This window comes from Cupressus sempervirens, chromosome 3 (genome assembly GCF_028749045.1).
Source record: "Cupressus sempervirens isolate cs-2001-9-10 chromosome 3, ASM2874904v1, whole genome shotgun sequence".
Taxonomy (NCBI): Eukaryota; Viridiplantae; Streptophyta; class Pinopsida; order Cupressales; family Cupressaceae; genus Cupressus; species Cupressus sempervirens.
Window position 1 is genome coordinate 874,920,326 of NC_143120.1, and position 21,044 is coordinate 874,941,369.

The 21,044-nt window shown below is 32.4% G+C and overlaps 1 pseudogene; it reads right to left on the reverse strand.

Moving 5' to 3' along the window:
• Window positions 1–2,734: 2,734 nt before the first annotated feature.
• Window positions 2,735–20,071, reverse strand: LOC149569580 (ATP-dependent helicase rhp16-like; annotated as a pseudogene).
• Window positions 20,072–21,044: the final 973 nt, after the last annotated feature.

The following is a 21,044-nucleotide window of genomic DNA, read 5'->3' on the forward strand; positions in this document are numbered from 1 at the left end:
AATTAGGGAGATCTTAAATTAGCTCAAGAACATATAATATTATAGGCCATTTATAGATATCAACTTAAAATTATATCCTCTTGTGTTAACCATTTTCCTATTTGGACCATAAATGTTAAGGAAAATAAGACTTTCAATAGCTCATGCTAATTTTCTAGAACATAGATTTGGATTCTAAATATCATGTAAGAAGGAAATTTCAAAAAGGTAGTAATGATTAAGTATGATAAAAAATGTTTGATTATAATTATCTTGATAGATTACACAAAGTATGAAGATCATAAGGGTGTCTCACATATTATGGTAACCTCCTTAACAACTTTACTATGCTTGATCCATAAGAGAATCTATGTCCTATTGTCATAGGCCAAATTCGTATCTTATTAATGAACAAAAATGATGACTTCTAGGTGTAAGTCAACTCCAGGGGGGATGTAAAACCCCTATAACCATGAAAAGTTTTTTCTAAGAACTAGGAGATGTAATTAGAACTCTGGGGATATGTTTCTAACAAATATGTAGTTTTGTCTAAATTTTTTGGTTCTATTCATTATGTTCTACCTATGATTCAATGTGAAAATGGTAAGTATGCTTTTAGGTTTCCCTTGAATAAGATGATGAGATACTATAAGAATATGCTTGATGCATGTCTGATTGTATGAACAATGACATTTTATCTCCTTTACTATATTTACATGATTATGATTATTTATGGGCTAAAAATACTAACCAAATATATAACATTTAGCATGCATCCTATCTAATGTGCCTATATGATGACACTAGTACATTTGACCTCTTTTTTGACCAATATTGGTCAAAATTTTGACCTAGGTTGGTCAAAGTTTTTCTTGTTGAAATTTCAACCAACTTAGTTGTTGGTTGAAAACTTTCCAAAGCTCTAGCACAATTTCTACCAGTTGTTGGTCAAAATTTTGACCAATGCTTGGTCAAAAACTGCCAGGCATTCATCAAAATTTTGACCAATGCTTGGTCAAAAACTTGAAGGCATTGGTCAAAATTAAGTTGTGATTGTCCTAGTGGACATGCATGAAAAATTAACAACACTAGATTTCCACAATACATTTTAATGAAAGTTCATTTTGGATTTGATTGTGCGTGTTTTTTAGAATCATCATTTCAGATCACTCTCTATAATCCATCATGTTTAGGTTGTGATTGTCCTAGTAGACATGCATGAAAAATTAACAATACCAGATTTCGACAATCCATTTGTAATGCAAGTTCATTTTGGATTTGATTGTGTGTTTTTTTTAGTATCATCATTTCAGATCACTCTCTGTAATCCATAATCAGGATGAGAGAGTGCAAGATGCATGCAAAATGTCAAATCATAGGTAAGGCATGTTAATTGTTTTATAGAATGCCTCAAAGAAATGTGGTTTCTTTGCAAGCCATGAACTATTTTATACAATTACACAAGCAACCAATACAACTTTAGAACCTTAACAGTAATATATTCAAAACATATTGTTATTGATGATGGGACAAACTAGCTCCCCCATCTGTAAGCCAAAATCAATTTTAAAAAAAACAATTACTCTTTCCATGAATGGATTCTAGAAGAAAAGACTACACTACAAGTAAATTTATCGCTACCTGATCTAAAAAAATCTTCAGTACCATTGCAACAGCCAAGAATATTGTAAAGATTATCATTTTGAACAAAAAGTGGGTAAATATTAAAAATAAGTTAAAGTTGTCACAGTTTTTACTTTCTAGTAAAAAATACAATAGTTTTTACTACACTCCTCTGTCTAAGAAAAGGAGAGAAATACAATAGTTTTTACTACACTCCTCTATCTAAGAAAAGGAGAGAATCAGAAAACTAAATTGATCGCTCTTTTAGGAGGGTTCCAAAATAAATGCTCATTGGTTCAATTCTATCAAAAGCATGAACAATTAAAGATTTATCATTGCAGCTTTGTAATTACACTTTCCAAATTAAGCTAGTTGTGCACAACATGTGCATCTTGAGAGTTTTGAATTAAGATGACATCTAAAAATACTCTGTAAAGCATCCTATCTATTCATAACTCTGTTGTGTTGTGTATGAAGCACATGCCATCAAAAATATCTAAATGATTGTTGACCACCGCATAGACTTATTTAAGGTAGTTCTCAAAACTTTTCCCTATATGGAGAAAAGTAGTAAAATATTAACACCTAAGGCTTTCTTACTATGAAATTATATCCAATGAATACAAAATTGTTATTTGCCTGCCTGCCCATAACAGAGGTATTCCCAACCTTAACATAATAGAGTTGATCTAGTGACTTGACTAAGAACTAGTCAACCATCCAAAACCATTTTCTAGTCTGTGTTAGTATATAAATGATTGAGTAAATCAGACTTGTTGACTAATGATGTTTATTTTTCAACAATAAAATACATGTTATAGCATATTTTACTAAAAAAAAATTAAAACTGATGTGAATGATGTTATAGTTCTTTCAAGTTCTTTCATATTTATAAAGTAACATTATCTTGTAAGTCCCTAATGCCAATATTTGACTGTAACCTCCACCAATCAAGGATTCTCTTCAAAAGTTGTACTATATTTATTCATCCTATGCCTAATTATTATTATTTTCCATTCTGACTGATAAAAGAAAAACAATAACATTATTCTTCTTTCCCTGCTTCAACATCATTGTAATAGATTTACTACCTCTACTACACCTATTGAAAAAATATATTGTAGCTATTATATCATAACCCATCAGTTTGCTCAACAATTAACACTCTCCCAGACTATTGCCAAGTAATAACAAAGAAAATTATGTTATCCACAAAAAAAAAGGAACAAAGGAACAATCTACACGATAAATAAATGTTGCAAAAATTAGAAAGCCTATAACATACCAGAGCATCTATCTTGGTGTTGGTTTGAAAATCATCAAGATTTATACGATTTAGAGTACTTGAGCTTTTGTAGCCCTTGACCTTGTCTGTGCTCTTTCTCCCAGTCAAATTAATTGTCAGAGGTTCTGAGCAAGATGGGCATGAAGACTGTGCAGTAATTGAAATGTATTCTTCTATACAACCTTTACAGAATGTACACCCGCATGTAGCACTCTCACACACATCAATCTTGTGAAGCTTAAACTAGTAGATTCATATTGTGTATTAAGAGAAACAATTATTATATGAATCTTCATATTTTTTGTTACAATGACCAAGGTGGCTGAAGTATCAAAAATACTTACCACCAGATCATCTGAATCCTCATGACAGAGACCACAATCACTTTTTCCTAAAGATAAATCATATGTGCCATTCTGATTGTTTGGATTTGATTGTGATGTTTTAGAATAAACCACCATATATGGGTGGTCTACTGCCTAAATTTTTTTAGGAAAACATGACAATTCTTATCTATCTCAAAAATCTCTCACACAATAACAAAGTAGTACCTTTTTTATTGCTAGTTAAAATTTGATAGCTTTTTACAGTTTATGACTTTGCGTAAATTTACTAATTCCTATGCAACATAAAACACACAAAGAAAATGAAATATTCAAATATGTAAACAAAATCCCTAAAAAGCCTAACCATCAATATCATTATGGAAAAACAAGTAAAAATTGTCCACTCTGCAGTTTGCCAAAGAAATCAACCATGTTACAAAAGGACTCCATTTTACAGGTTTGGAAATAATCATAAAGGAAAAACTGACATAGAATCTTTCACAATCTTGTGATGCACACAATTTTAAGAGAGCTCATCATACAACACTTCCTAAAATAGCATAGCTGATCAAAATTGTAAGCATCTTGTGATATATTGATTAATGCATGATAAGTTGTTATTTTGAAATGTAAACTTGAAGTTGGCAATAATTATTCTCTAATATTTTTAATCTGTATCTACTCTAACTAGACAATTGATAATAGGAATTCAAGTTTACTTTATTGTTAAAACTAATTAAAAGAAAGGAAGCTTTCAACATAAGGAGTTATACACATCCAAAGTTCCAGATCACCACAAGATGTCCTACTCAGAGCAACAACAATATTAGGGAGAAAGCACACCTATATATGTTAGATCCTAAATCTTCAAAATGATTTGAGACTAAGAATTAAATGAGACCAGGAATTAAATGACAAGCTTGAGGATAGCTAATTGCCCAAGGTTATCTGCTACAGCTAGGTGAGCTGATCAAAGATGAGCCTAATCGCTAAATAATTGCTGAAGATTACAGACTAGGAATTAAATGACAGGCTTGAGGCTAGCTAATTGCCCAAGGTTACCTGGCACAGTTGTGTGAATAGATCAAAGATGAGCCTAATTGCTAAATAATTCACAAAGATTACCTATCTCAGTCATGTGAGCAGATCAAAGATATGAGCATAATTGTTGAGTAGTGTTCCCGATGTGATATATCTAAATTTGGCAGAAACATAAATACACATTAGAACATGCATACTTGTACTGGTTGGTACAAAAATTATAAAATACAAGTATAGAATTGAAAAATCACATCACAATCCTAAAAAACAAATCATTTTTATAGAAATCTAATTGCATAATACACATTCCAAAGAAAATAAGTTTTTATAGATCTCTTGACATCAATACTACTGCTGGTATTCCATTTATAATGAAAAGTAAGGGAAGGTGATATACCTTGGCAAAAGGGATTATGGATTTTTTTTTTAAAGTGCAAAAATTGTAACATATATATTCAACAATAAAAGAAACTACACAATATTCCAAGATGTTACATGAGTATACTTTGTTATTGTTATGAATAAGGGACTGCTAGATGTACCAATCTATCATAGGAAAGAGAAGCACAAGAAATATTTGCATAGCACATATCTACTGTTGTAATAGATAAAAAATACATCTCTAGAATTTGGAATTGGATTGCACCTACAAAAGACATGCCTATAGAAGTCAACATAATGCCTATAGTAGAAATCCAATCCAAAGCATACGAAAGGAAAATAATTGGATAGAAGATAAGTAATGTGAAAATTAGATTTTACGACTAAATTATAAAAACAAGAAGATAATTATTGAAGTGAAAAAAGTAAAGCAAATGAAAAGCCAATCTTTATATTTGTGACATAGTTCACTGAAAAATTGCATCTAAATCCATCCCTTGAAAGCAATTCATGTAAAGGTTTTCTTACATGTTGAACTGTGATTGACTCTATGTATACAGAGCTTCATAGAGATCTTGTTCTCTTGCATCAAATGCATCTCGTCTCAAAAAATGCTTGTAATGAAAAGAACGTGACACAAAAAATAATAAGAATCTACCTTGTCTAACTCCTCTAAAGAAAACAAAAATAACAACTATGACTATTATAATAAAGCAATCTAAAGCCATAGGTGAAGAGATACAAACTGTTCTAGGTGGAAGGACAAGATCTACTGCCCATTCAATTATTGTACACCTTAGAACTATGCTTTTCAATACTTTGTACTTGAACAAAATCAGTGGTTTGTGCCCATCATGAGTGTAGCCTCGTTTCCTTATAAAATAAAATGTTCAAAGGGGAGGAATTTGTAGGAATATGCTAGTCCAGGCAAGGAAAAATTATATACTTGAATCCTTGTTTTCTCCGACAGAAGGAAAAAGGGAAACCAATGATATTATATCTTATTACACTAGCAGAAGTGTTGTGGGCTGAATGACCATAAATTTGGCAGAAACATAAATACACATTAGAACATGCATACTTGTACTGGTCGGTACAAAAATTATAAAATACAAGTATAGAATTGAAAAATCACATCACAATCCTAAAAAACAAATCATTTTTATAGAAATCTAATTGCATAATACACATTCCAAAGAAAATAAGTTTTTATAGATCTCTTGACATCAATACTACTGCTGGTATTCCATTTATAATGAAAAGTAAGGGAAGGTGATATACCTTGGCAAAAGGGATTATGGATTTTTTTTTTAAAGTACAAAAATTGTAACATATATATTCAACAATAAAAGAAACTACACAATATTCCAAGATGTTACATGAGTATACTTTGTTATTGTTATGAATAAGGGACTGCTAGATGTACCAATCCATCATAGAAAAGAGAAGCACAAGAAATATTTGCATAGCACATATCTACCGTTGTAATAGATAAAAAATACATCTCTAGAATTTGGAATTGGATTGCACCTACAAAAGACATGCCTACAGTAGAAATCTAATCCAAAGCATATGAAAGGAAAAACACATACAAGAGGTACATAATTGGATAGAAGATAAGTAATGTGAAAATTAGATTTTACGACTAAATTATAAAAATAGGAAGAGAATTATTGAAGTGAAAAAAGTAAAGCAAATGACAAGCCAATCTTTATATTTGTGACTTAGTTCACCGAACAGTTGCATCTAAATCCATCCCTTGAAGCAATTCATGTAAAGGTTTTCTTACGTGTTGAACTATGATTGACTCTGTGATAGAGATCTTGTTCTCTTGCATCAAATGCATCCCGTCTCAAAAATGCTTGTAATGAAAAGAACGTGACACAGAAAACAATAAGAATCTACCTTGTCTAACTCCTCTATAGAAAACAAAAATAACAACTATGACTACTATAACAAAGCAATCTAAAGCCATAGGTGAAGAGATACAAACTGTTCTAGGTGGAAGGACAAGATCTACTCCCCGTTGAATTTTTGTACACCTTAGAACTATGCTATTCAATACTTTGTACTTGAACAAAATCAGTGGTTTGTGCCCATCATGAGTGTAGCCCCGTTTCTTTATTGGATTTGCAACAAACTATAACATGAAATATAACATAAAATAAAATGTTCAAAAGGGAGGAATTTGTAGGAATATGCCAGTCCAGGCAAGGAAAAAATATAAACCTAAATCCTTGTTTTCTCTTACATAAGGAAAAAGGGAAACCAATGATATTATACCTTATTACACTAGCAGAAGTGTTGTGGGCTGAATGACCATAATCATCGCACTTCTGCCCATCCTTCCCAAACCTGTGGTTGATGACATGTAAACTCTCTTAGATTCATGGTTACAAATTAACAGCTTACACAAACAGTTCCAAATGCTAAACACACAGATTAAAAGAATGTTGAACATCAAAGCATACAAAAATAATTGTTATAAGTAAAAAATCAATTAACAACTTAGCCAAAAAAATTAGTAAGCAATAATACACGTCTATTTATTAATCTTTCAAAAACTGCACAATAAGCACAAACCTAACATCACAATATCTTACCCTCATTATTAAATATATTTGGTGATTGACAACTAGTAAAAATGTACTGCTAGGCCCCTAGGAAGGAATAGTTATAGAATACTAGAACAACACAGAATCCTTTAAAACTTTTTCTTGGGACTGTCATTTGTGCAAGTTGCTCCATGTAAAATAACTTGGCTCCAATAAAACATTAATCTTTTGAAAATTTGTGTATGTAAAAGGAATCACTTGTTTATTAAAGCATTTGTTGCAAATTTCATTTGATGATCCTGTATGAAGTATTTACCCAACAATTCATTATACTTCTTAGACCTAAGTCATGAACTTCAGTAGGCATGAAGCACAACTCAATATCTATTTTGTGCTCTACTTTATAAACAAATAGATTTTAAAACATTATGCCCCTGAATCCTCCATAAACTGACTTTGGCATGTAAAAAAGTTTCTTCACTACAAAGTTGAAAACAACAGCCAGCACCATCATACAACAAAATTGTCACCTCACACACTATGATGTATCTTGTGCAACATGATTGTCAGGTCCGTTCTATGTTACAAATTCATCCCTTGCCATGTGCAGATACATATTTAGCTTGAACCCAGTCCGAATTGAGACTAATTCACCAAGTGATGTTGTCAAAAGTTAGAATGCATGGAGACAACTATGAGTTCTCCAAGGGCAAAGATGTGAAGAAGCCATCAGAGCCAAGTAGATGATTAGTTTTCTTTTGCAAGATGATATAGTGATTCCTTTCATTCATGACCACTGACTCACCACCATTTGATTCCCTCCTCAGCCACACATAGCTATTGTCCATCATCCTCTATCATCAGTGTATTCCCCCTATTGTTGCATTTTGTAGGAACCTTTGTTTGGATGGAAATAATTAATAAAAAGTACTATCTAATCTTTATTTCAATGTGACAATCAAAGATAAAAGCATGTCATTTGATAAATTATTAAGGTATACGTTTTGATGGACTCTATTTAAACTGGAAAGGGCTTATTTTCTATGACTACTGTTGCCTTGATGATAAGGATTTATTTATTTATCAAATTAAGAAAAAGCCTTTTACAATTTAACAGTTAAATATGGATACATTGAGGATATATAGGGATTCAGATCAAATTATGATAAAGTGTGTGTGTTTTTATAATAAAAATTTGGATTAAATAAATATTGTGTGCATGTGTGTAGCTATCAATCCAGATAGATTGTGAAATTCAAATACCTAAACCCCAAACCAACAACATGGGATCCATCAAGCATGGTACCCTAATTCTTATTGAGTATTATCCATATATATGTCCAAAAGATGATTGGAAAAGACAAGATGCATTCAAACATTATTTTAAAAAGATTAAATACAACCTACCACAATAAAAAAGACTAAGTGGACATCTTCAGTTGAACAAAGTCAGGGAAATGACAAGTAAATGTGCTTGTTAAGAAAATTTTGAGAGGTGATAGAAATATATGCATCATTGTAAAAATGCCACCAAGATCACCATGAACCATCTGAGAATCAAAAAGATCAAACATAGAGGCAGCCCAATGTCCCATCATGCTCTTACAATCTTGTCCTAATTTTCTTCCTATATCCAGATAACCACATTTTCTCACTGCGATCCTGACATTCTAATTTGATGCAACCCACAAGAAATTGGAATTTTTTTAGTGTTTTCATTTGAGAATATTGTTAAGGCAAATATATGGTAAAGGTGATGATGAAGCCAAAATGATGAGAATTGCATTAGTTTCCTAATTTCCTTTCCTATTCATGTGCATTATGTTGTAATGTTATTATATTATCTAATCTACTATCCCCCAGTTGTTCATTGTATTCATCTCCAGCTGATCAAGGCTCTTGGACTATTATATCCATTACAGATTTCCCTCTTTAAATTTTAATAAGCCTTCATCCTATATAAACACAACTATATTTTCTAGTTTTTTGTCACAAAACATCCAGTTGCTCTGTGGCGAGTTGCCAGTTTACAAAAATTGGTTTTGCCAACATGGTGAAAAATTCCCAAAATAAGTCTAGCTAGGTTCGGCTGTATAATATAATATATAATTTGATATTCCTATATATATAACAATTTATATGTAAATAAAATAATGAATAAACTAATAGAAAGATATATATTTCAAATACCTCTTATATATCTTTATCAAATTACAAGAATATTGTATTAATTAATCAGTTTACTAATTAATTTATAAAAAATTTATATAACATGATTTTGGGTTGCACATATTACACACGTCATTGGTTGTCCAATGGGGAGTGTAGATTATCCAAAACATCCAATGCTGCCACTATCAACTCCATGACAAATTCCTCTACTTTGGGTCTATCCTACCAAAATCTAACCCACTAAGCATTCAAACATGGTTGTTAAGCCCTAGAGAGCCTTCCATAAAATCTTAAACAATGGGCACCTAGAATTTTTTTATTAATAGCATTTTGAGCTCCTGGACCTACAACATTTTCTCCTTCACAGTCTCCATGCTTTCTTTTCTGCAAATGCAAACAAATTTGTACTGGTCCTACAAAAACAACACCTAATAAATCTCAAATGTTTCATGTGTATGAGGATCACATGGATGCAATGAGTGCTAAGTGGACTATTTGTTATCACAAGAGATGAGCTCTTGTAAACGAGTAGTGACTACTCTTGCAATTGTTTCAAGATCGGTACTAATTAAACATCACATAATTGAACATGATGAAAAATACCACCTAGTTGTTAATGAAGGAACTGAGCAGATCTACGATCAATGGTTCATAAGGCACGAAACTTATTGAATGTTTTTCAAATTGCATGGCAAGCTAAGAAGGCTTAATCTTGGGCAAAACTTTATGGTCAAGAAAAGTTGGATCATCATGGAATTAAGTAGGTAGCCCTTCTAGGAATTTGCAATACTTCAACCTTGTAAGCATCACCTCAATGCAATGTGTACTAAACAAACAATTTAAGCTGATGAGAAATGGTTGTTATGAATTCAACCTTGTAAGCATCACCTCAATGCAATGGATATTAAACAAACAATTTAAGCTGATGAGTATGGGTTCTTATGAACCACTACTCATGAAATATGCATTAAGTCCTAATAATACATCATAGTGTATAAGAAGTTTGAACCATTTACTATCACACCTTATGCTAAAAAACAATTAGCATCAAAATACAATCTTATTGACAAGAGTTTTCATATAAATAGTTATAATTTTTTTGTAATCAACTACCATTTTCAACAACAAAAAAGACCTTATCCATCTGACCATCCACAAGATCAAATGTTACATAAGTGACACCCTACCCCACCCCAAAAAAAATGTAGACTAACAATGGTATTTTCGAGACCCTGAGATGACAATGAAACATTCCTCCAATGTGCCACCACTACCACGTAGGAGATGTCTCCCTCAAAGTGGGGACATTGAATGGATGATAGGATTTCCCTAATATACTCAAGAAACTCAACCAAGTGTCTCTTGAATATATCACAAACTTTAAGCTATCTACCACAACTTATAGCCATTTAACAACATTTTTGGGACCCCAAGATGTTGAAGAAACATTCATTTGTTGTGTAATCAACACCACTAATAGATAGTATATGTCTTCCTTGAAGTGAGAACATTAAGAGGATGCTAGGAATCTCCAAGAACTCAAGAGCTCCAACAACATTTCAAAAGCTTTAAGCTTTCCACCATATGTTTGTCATCTGACAACAAAATTTTCGAGACCCCACAATGGTAACAAAACATACCTCCGTTGTGCCACCACCACCACTCCCTTAAAGTGGGTAAATTGGGAAAATGCTAGGACATCCATGGCCCCCAAGAGAATCAAGAAAATCAATGTCTCCTGAACATCTTAAAAACTCTACGTTGTCCACCACATGTAACATTTAAAAAGGGCATTTTTAAAAATTTGGATAACTAATCTTGATTTCTAATACTCTCATTTACCCCACCCACACCCTAAACCATAAAAAAAAGTTATAAAAATTGCATATCCCTTTTCATTTAGACCAACAAGATACTTCAACTTCATTGTTAGTTCTCTAAACAGTGGTGAGTTCGCTAGAAATACTAAAATAGTGAGGACTTGGTGTTAGAGAGAATAATGTGATAAATTATGAAAATAGCATGCACCACTAAGGGCATTTAATATCAAAAACCTTAAAGCCCCTCCATCCCATCATATGCCATGTAAAAGAATGCACAAAGGGCACTATTCCAAATATTATGAGAGGTGTTGCCCATCAACCAATCAGGGGCTATACTCCCAGGCCCCTGCCAAATAATCCCCAAATTAGGATCCTTCTCCCCCTTGCCCCCAAAACTTTCCACCTCATTCTATGACTCCCTGACACATGAACAATATCAATATATTATTCTTATAAACTCGCATATAAATAAAAAAGCAGATATGAGATTAAAATTTGTAAACAAAAGATAACACTAAGTCAACCTTATAGTGTCCATGAACATTAAAAAGTATAAACAATAAGTTAAGAGTCAAGACAATGTTGGCTCATGTGAATGTGTGTGGTATATATTTTAAAAATCTATTAACTATGTGCACATACATATTTTGGATCCTTGAAACAATAAGGCACTAAATTGAATGAACACAAAAATGGCCAGCTCAAGAAATTGCATCTACAAATGGGTCCACTTTAAGCCTTATGTAAGAGAAGTTACCTTTAATCAAGTGATTTGCAGTTGCATTTCTTACAGTAGTAATAGGAGTAAGGAAAGATTTGTAAGAAGCATACCTGCAATGCATTTCAAATCCATGGCATATGATTTATAAACGATCCAATAGTTCATATAAGAAATCTGTACCTTTTAAAGGATACAGAACATGTTAATATAAAAATTGGATGACAGAACTTACACGAGAGTATAATTCTCCAATGTGGTTTTGAAGAGGAGTTCCACTCAGAGCCCACTTGTAAGATGACTCTAATGAGAATACAACTTTAGTAGTACTACATGATCAGTCCTTGATAAAATGGGCCTGAGATATAAAAAAGTCAAACCCTAAATGATTTACAACAAAGTAAGACATTTAATTATTTTTAAAAATGAAGCTCTTTTTCTACTTCAAAAACATTTAAAATGTATCATAAATATCATTTATTTGATTGCATACCGTGTGTTTCTTGAGTAGTTATTGTCACTGGCAAGACTTCATAATTGAATACATCAATTTCTTATGTTACAAGCTCTATACTCTATCCAAGAACCATAGAAAATACAATGTAACAAACATACGTCATCTAATATGATGCAATCACATTTGACTAAATGTAGAACCGATAGTCCCATATCATTTGATGAGCCTACTACCTTATTTCCAATCTCCTTAGTGTCATCAAGATCTGCATTTTTATTTTTCCTATTGCTTCTTTGAGAATTCCCATCCATAGCACTCTTACCAATGCTTGACACCTTAGACTTTCTTTTACCCTTCATCTTTCCCTTGCTGAAATCTACATATTTATCTTCATCAATTGTTTTCTTTTTTGATGGTTTTGCATATACTACCTATTTTCCTTTCTTTTTAACTTTTTTAGATTGCTTTTCAGATCTCATAGCAAGAGACCCACAAAAGTATCGCTGGTGTATACCTAATTGTTTGGGATAAAATAATTTATAGCACCATTGACACCTCTTCTTTCTAGGCATCAGTTTCTTTCTATGCTCTAACTCAATAATGTTATATGTGGTCAAAACAATGTCATAATCAGAAAGTTTTGCAATATCTTTACATCTATTAGCACCGTGATAAACCAAAACTTTAGTGCTTCCTTTACTTGTGAACCTTGTAATCTCATTTCTCCATTGGATGACTGCTACCATTGGACAAACAACAAGAGTGGCTTTAATCTGAGGCAGAACTTTAGATTTTCTACTAGACTCTCCTTCAATGTTTGATAGCTTAGATGAGTTAGCTGTAAGAGGTGCCTTCAGTCAAAGGTTGTAACGCCCCACCAAGGGATCCAAAAGAATTAACCTAAAGTTTTACTAATTTCTCCAAACAATTTTTTTTTAAAATCATGAAAGATAAACTATTCATATCAAACACATAGTAGCGAAAGCAATAACATACAATCAACTATAAGCATACATAACAGGTTACATTCCTTAAGTATCCCAAGATGTTGAGTCACATTTAATTTAATTAATACTAAGTCTAAAAAATACCACATCCACATGAAAGAATAATTAAAGGTCCATAGTCCATAATATACATTTGTTTTGAATGCCTCTTGGCAATTAATTCGAAATGTTCAATCATCCATTGTACATGTCACAAGGTATAAAAGCTTAAAATAATATACATATATAAACATAAAGATACATCATCCTCATCGAATCCATGATACAAAGTACCATAAAATAAATGAAACCATTAACATACATGATACATCCATCCATCAATAAAGATATAACAACCATCGTAAAAGATAACCATCCATCATAAAACACAACTAACTAAGTGTGCAATTCCTCCCAAATGTCAATAGCATCATTAGACCATTGTGGGCCCTAGCCATCCCCCATGCGTAACATCCCAAGCCACCGAAGAGATCATTGGTACTATAGTAATAGTGATGTCACTTCTAAACATACTACAACATATGCATAAAGAAAACTAACATGCAAGAAATAAAGCATAAGATGATCCTACAAAGTAGATCACATCATCTATCACATGCTAATAATCAATATAAAGAAACATACCATTAAATAACATCCATCATAATGATCCATGAATAGAATGAAGATAAATACCAACAAAGAATGCTCCAGCCATAGTGACTATGGACGGATCTCAAATGGTAAGAGTGAATAAGCACTACCACCTGACCACATGGAACCTAAATGGACCACTCCCACAACACTGAGGAGATAGTCTCAAGTCCCAAATAAGATATCAAATCACATAACACAAGTACTCTCTAAGTCCAAGAATCCTAGAAGTATACTAACTCAAAGGTTCCAATACATAGATCGACATCTAGACCCAGAGGCACAAAAAAGACATTTAGGAAACTTACTATGTAAATGAAAAAGTGTCATCGCACGAATCACGCTAGAGTTACCCTAGTAGTCTCTCAATAGACCCTAGCCCCCTAGTGATCTCTATGGGGCCACTAGTATCCTCTCGTACTGATGAGGCATACTACGAAATGGAAGGTCACAAGAAAGCATTCTCTCTACTCCCATCCTAGTTTGTACTAGCACTCGAGGCATGGGTGAGAACATACAATTATCTTATTAGGCCCGTTTTAATCCCCATTTAATATAAATGTTTTCACTTATTAAATAACTTACAATGAGTTACCCTGGCAACTACTTAGGGCCCCAGCCCCCATTGTAAGCCACTTCTTGACACTACAAGTAGATAACCTACCCTAGGCTCATGAAATCACAAATCACAAAATCACCTCAGTCCTATACAAGAAACTGGAAAGCATCATAAAGATAATCAAAATAATCACATCAATTCTCCATAAGCAACTGAAAAGCATCCAATGATAATCATAATATCCATCAGTTCTCAATGAGAAACCAAAAAGTATCTCAAAGTAATACCGATCGAAGACTCCAAAATGGTCAAGTCAAACATGTCACAACATGACATCATCAAGATCAAAATAGACACTTCAGTCCCATCAAGGTGACTGGAAAGTAACCCAAGTATAACTGATCGATGACTCAAAAATGATTAAGTCAAATATCTCAAATACATACACCTCAACTTCACACAAGAAGATTGGAAAAAAAAAAAAAAAGTAAATACGAACATCTCATAGAGCATACCATCACATTACCATGGTTGGGTTTAGAAAGATCGAGATCAAATAATATCAACATACCATCACATTCACATAACTCCCAAGCTTCTGGTAGATGTCCTAACTAGTCAACACTCTAGGACCACCCAAACCCCAAACATGGATAGCATATAGAACAAGATACAAACACATGTTTTGGTTTACTTTTACAATCACATGGTTAAGCCATATATGAGGTTTCAGTTTTCATTCAATGATCTGATTAGGATCTAGGACTATTACAGAGGAATGCTTAACATTATTTCATAAAGTAAAATTTCAAAGCGTTAATTAGCAAATTAACACAACTTAAATGCTGAAATGAACAAAGCATAAAAAGGTAATGACTGAAAGAAAGAGAGTAGAGAGACATAAGACAAAACACGATTGATAACGGAGTTCATCCGGGAAGGACTACATCTCCGGGTCCAGCTCCAATAGGGGGATCGATCCGATTTGCTCCAAAATCAATTACAAGTGTTCAAGATCTTCCCTTCAAGCACAATTGCAGCGTTACTCTCCAATGTGCAGGTATAATCATCAAGTCTCCAAGATCATAATCTCCTTCTCACCACCTGGATGCCTTTCCAAAGCCTATTACCTCCATTTTATACATCAAATTTAGCCAAAACTAAAACAATTAACCAACATAATCCCCCATTTTGGTTACATATTTCGAATTTACCCCTTTTACTAATATTTTGTTATGATCTCACACCAAAATTAAGGGTTTGTTTTCAACAAATACCCTTATTTAGATAAGATTGGGTGGATTTGTTATGGATAGATAACAACTCTTCCCATAACATTTTGTATACCATAAATAGCCCATTGGTTGGCCTTAATTTTAGGAGGCCAATGGTTAGGAGTTCAACTCCCATTATCTCATTCTTTTAATTCGAATTAAATAGCTATTTTAATTCGAATTTGAATGTTTTCCCTCTCTTTATGATTTTGTGATGTCATGCTGACATCATCAAAATCCATATTTTTGCTTGAATTTGAAACCATCATAACTTTTATATTCAATATCCGTTCTTGATGAAACGAACGCCATTGGAAAGCTTTTGACAAGCTCTTCCATTTAAAATCCATTGTCAAATACTTTTGAGATGATTATTTTTTTCACCCTTTTATGGCCTCTGGTCCCAGTTTGACCAAACTTTGACCAGTCATACTTTTTGCACCTGAACTCCAAGTTTGCTTGTTCAAGTTATGTTGGACTCAAAATTGTGAACACTTTGTAATAATGTTGACTCTTGGAGCATTGGGACATTTTATTTTTTAGTAATTTTTTATCCCCCGGATCATTCAAGTATATTTTCAAGTGTATAAGAATCTTCATTTAATCTCCAAGTCAACCCATTTATCTTTTCGAATAAAACATAGAATTATCCCTCCATTATTTTAAAACAATTTTCTAAAATAATCAAAAGATAATCATTTACTTATTTAAATCATTAAACTAATTCCCATTGACTTTTAATAAAATCATTGCATTATTTTACTAAAATCAATGTTACTAATAATTAAATGAAACTCCCTTAATTCCAAAAGCATCTCCCATTATTCAAATCATAAGAATAATACTTATCAACTTTTAAATAATTAGTTTACTATTTTCTTAAAACACTTCAAGGACAATAATCTTCATTGATTTTAAGTAAAATCAATCTCATTAATAATTCAATTATTTAATTCCACTAAACACTTATTAATATCTCTTTTCTTTTAATTTGTCCTCATTAAAAAATCTATTTACTTAAATTGACTAATAATTAATTACACTTCTTCTACTATTAACTAATCTTAATTTAATTTAATTTAATTTAATTAGTGAATAAATCATATAAAACTAATGCATAATAATAAGATTCTATTTTAATTCGAACCCAAACCCAAAACAATTTCCAAATCTTGATTCTACTAAGGGAAGATTGCAATAATATTTTTAATTCCCATAACTGGATGAAATAATATGTATGCCCGAATTCCAAATTACAAAATTGAGGATTCATTCATAGAGAATTATTCAGACACACATAACAAACACAATGAAGATAGGAAAAGAAAGAGCGTAATAAAATATGTGAAATAATCACAAGTGCCTACTTGGACATTGATGCTAATTTGTTACACCTCAAAAATTTGTAGAGAAGCTCCTCCTCTTAGAACCTTCTCCTTTTCGAAAATTCCTTCCTTCTCCAACATTCACAATTCCTCTAGGAACCGAAACCCCCCCAAGTGACTAGGAGTGCTTGTCGAAGCATATGAGGATGTCCATACACACTAGGAGAGCTTGTATATAAAGGCCTCTAAGATGCATCTAGAATGTGTTTAGAAAGAACTAGGAGATAAGCATGACAACTAAGCACATAACTTCCACGATAAGAAGATAAAGATGATGAGGTGTCTAGAATGTTGTAGACACCATGTGCTCAAATAATGTGCTAACTCCTAAGTGTAGACAACATGTGCATAATTAGAGTGCAAACGCTTGTGTTGTCAACATGACAACTCACAAGAGTTTGCATACTCCTATGTGAATAACTATTAAAATAATGCACACTACTTAATTAATTAAATTTCTTTATTTAATATTCACTTGACTCCTTTTTAAATTAATCTATTAATTTTAAATCTTATGCACTTATCATGTGATCATGAAATTTTTAATAAATTAATTTCTTTTCCACTTTTAAAAAAAAATTCGAAACTTAATTGATAAAATATTTATTAACTTAAATAATAATATTATTTAGCATTTACTTAAAAATGAACTCTAAATATATTATTATTAAATTAAATAAATAGTACCACATTCCAAATTTAAACTTATAACTTTCATCTCCAACTTTAATTCTTTTATTTAATCAATTTTCCAATTAATAAAATAAAATAAATATTAAAATATCATGATAATTTTTCATTAAATTAAATCATTAGTTAAATCTTTTAATTAGACTTAATTAATAGAAAATACACCAAAGACTCATAAAGTAAAATACAAAAACACATCATAGCAAAACACATACAAAATCAAACCAAAAGGGTTAATATCATGAATTATGTCATCCGACATATTTGGAGGGTACTTGACTCAGATACTTGTCCTAATTTTCAATTAGGACAAATGGCTTAAAGTTTTAGGATTCGGACTTGAGAATTTATCTTCCCTCTCTTACCATTGAGATAATGCGATAGGGTACGCTCATCCTGGCAATTTAGGAAAGTCGATACTCGGTACCTATAACCTACATAAAATCTACACATGTACAAGCACAACATATACTAAGCTAAACAGGCAATGGCAGGAAGCGGTGCATCATGTAGTTCTCGACTAGCAGGTGACTACGACTCCCTTCCTTAACCACATCATAAATGCCATACAGAAAGAAAACAAACACACACACCATACACATGCAAGTATGGGGTAAGTATCCATAAGAAAACACATATGATGATAAACCATCTAACTAATCATCATGCAAACATGAAATATAAATTACCAAGTAATCTCATCATATATCAACTGACTCTAAAACAATATTTGATAATCTCAAAATAATGTCGCTAATCATCAATATACAATTAACCTAAAAGAGTTTAGCAATGATAACAGAAATGCGACCTAGGGGCAGGCACTACAAAGGTCATGACTAGTTAGAAAAAGGGATATTGCCTGAATTGTTTTTCCCATTCCCATTTCATCTGCAAGAATGCCACCTTTAAATTCATATTCTTCTTGCTTTAGACTCCAAGCTAGCCGCTCCTTTTGGAAAGGTAATAATGACATCAACATCTCAGGGGGTGGCTTCTACTCTTCTATGGGACCCTTCTTTTGAGAAAATGCATCTAAGTTAAGCTCTCCATCATCTACCCAAGATCCCCAATCTTCAAGGCCTTTCTCCCAAACCTACCAAATCAAATTGTTAGCAATGCCTAATTCAGAATGTAATGGCTTCTTTTCTTTTCTCTTCCTCATTTTTTTGCTTCTTCATGCATTTTTTAATGGTTTTGACCTCTTTCATTTACTTTTGGACTCCTAGTCACTAGAAACAATTATTTCTTCCTCACTAGTTGAACTAGCATCCTGATCATCACTTATTTGCATTTGAGGTTCAAAATATGAATCTTCTATGTCAGATACGAACATGTTATTTTGATTCACAATTGTCTCAGTAATTGGATGTAATGCTTTATAGATGTATTATGCATTCCATTTCTTTATGATGCCTCTATTAGGTAATACTGCTTCGATGGTAGGTTCCTTATCTAAAGGGCAAGCAATAGGTTCAAACAACTTCAAGCATTAGAATATCACTCATACCCAATACAATTTGCATCATTAGCTTTTCTTTCAAAATATGTCATTGGAAGAAAATCCTTTTATAATCAATCACTACAAAATCCTATTAAAACCCCATAGAAGCTATAATTTTGTACTTCGCCATGCTTCAAGCTCATATATATGTTTTGTTTAGATTTAGGTAAGGTTGCTCAAGCTTAAGTAGACAACACATTATTTATATTTAGACCCTAGTATGCTCAAGATCAATACACAAGAGACCCTCCAATATGAACCATACTGTAGATAAAAAAAAATCAAAACTAGATATTTGAAAACTTTAGCTAATTCTAAAAGACCAAACCAGGCTATACCTCAAGTAAAGTATTCACTTTTTAAGGACTTCCTTAAGTTATTTGTAAATGTATGCCAGAAACTAGAATTAGAACTCAAAACCAAAATAGAATTTATGATGATATAGCTATTGATTCAATATCTCTTTGAAAGATAGTTTCTTAACCTAAATTGATGTATATACACTGTCCTAAAGGCTACTTGAGACCCTGAATACACAATGCCAAATACACACCACTAAAAATGTCTCCACACTCACTGAATTCATGGTCACTAGCTACAAGCACCTCTACATCAGAGGGCATGCCATCACTATCCGCGTGGTTGATGAGAAGCGCCATGACTGTAACAATGACAATGAAAACCATGTCAACCAAAATGTAGCATACTTAAAACTTGAGAAGCTCAATTTAGCTCATTCTATCCAACCATCCTTTTAATAATAACAAGATTCTTCAATACTAATAGTTCAAGATTCTTCAATATTCTTGAATGGTAGAGCCTGTCAATACTAATAGTTGCATGCCTAACATTTTCATGGTTGATGAGGCTTATGATTGTAATAGGTCTTTGTAGAGTTTAGAAGAACAAGATTCTTCAATGTTTGGGGAGGCCATTAACAGAGGAATGTATGAAAGAAAGATCTCTGCTTCTCTATATGCCATGATTGGTGTTTTTGAATACTTCCATTATACCATTGAAAGAAGTTGAGCAAAGCATCAAATAAGCATTTGGTCCTCAAAATGGGCTTCAAAATGTTCAGTTTTGTTAGTAGAATACAAAAAGAAATCAATTGTGAGGACTTGTAGGAAAAACACTGAGACAAACTTACAAATTATAATGATGGACCGAATCAGAGAAATGAAAGGAATGTCAACCAAAGAAGAATGAAAACTGTAGGTATTCTAGTCCATCTTCAATCCATGGCATGATTTGAAAACCCTAAGCAAAATAGATGGAACAATAATTTCTAGTACAGCCACAAAAATTAGTGCTGAAACAACTAGAAGATATCCCAACATTAACAAAGCAAACCATCATCTCTACCCTTACCATATTTTAGCTCATCCACAATGAACATACATAGCAAATTCCCAAGTTTGGAGCATCCCTCGGTCATATTTTTGTACAAGTTTCTCATAACAATAAAATAGGGAAATTGACCTTTTTCATTTTAACATATGAAGCCTGTGTTGGTCAAAATTTTGACCAACATGGGCATGGATTTTTAAAAAAAGATATTTTTCCTTGCATATTCTGACCAATCTAAAACATTTTAATAGATGGTCAAAAATTTTGGTCTAAAAATGGGGT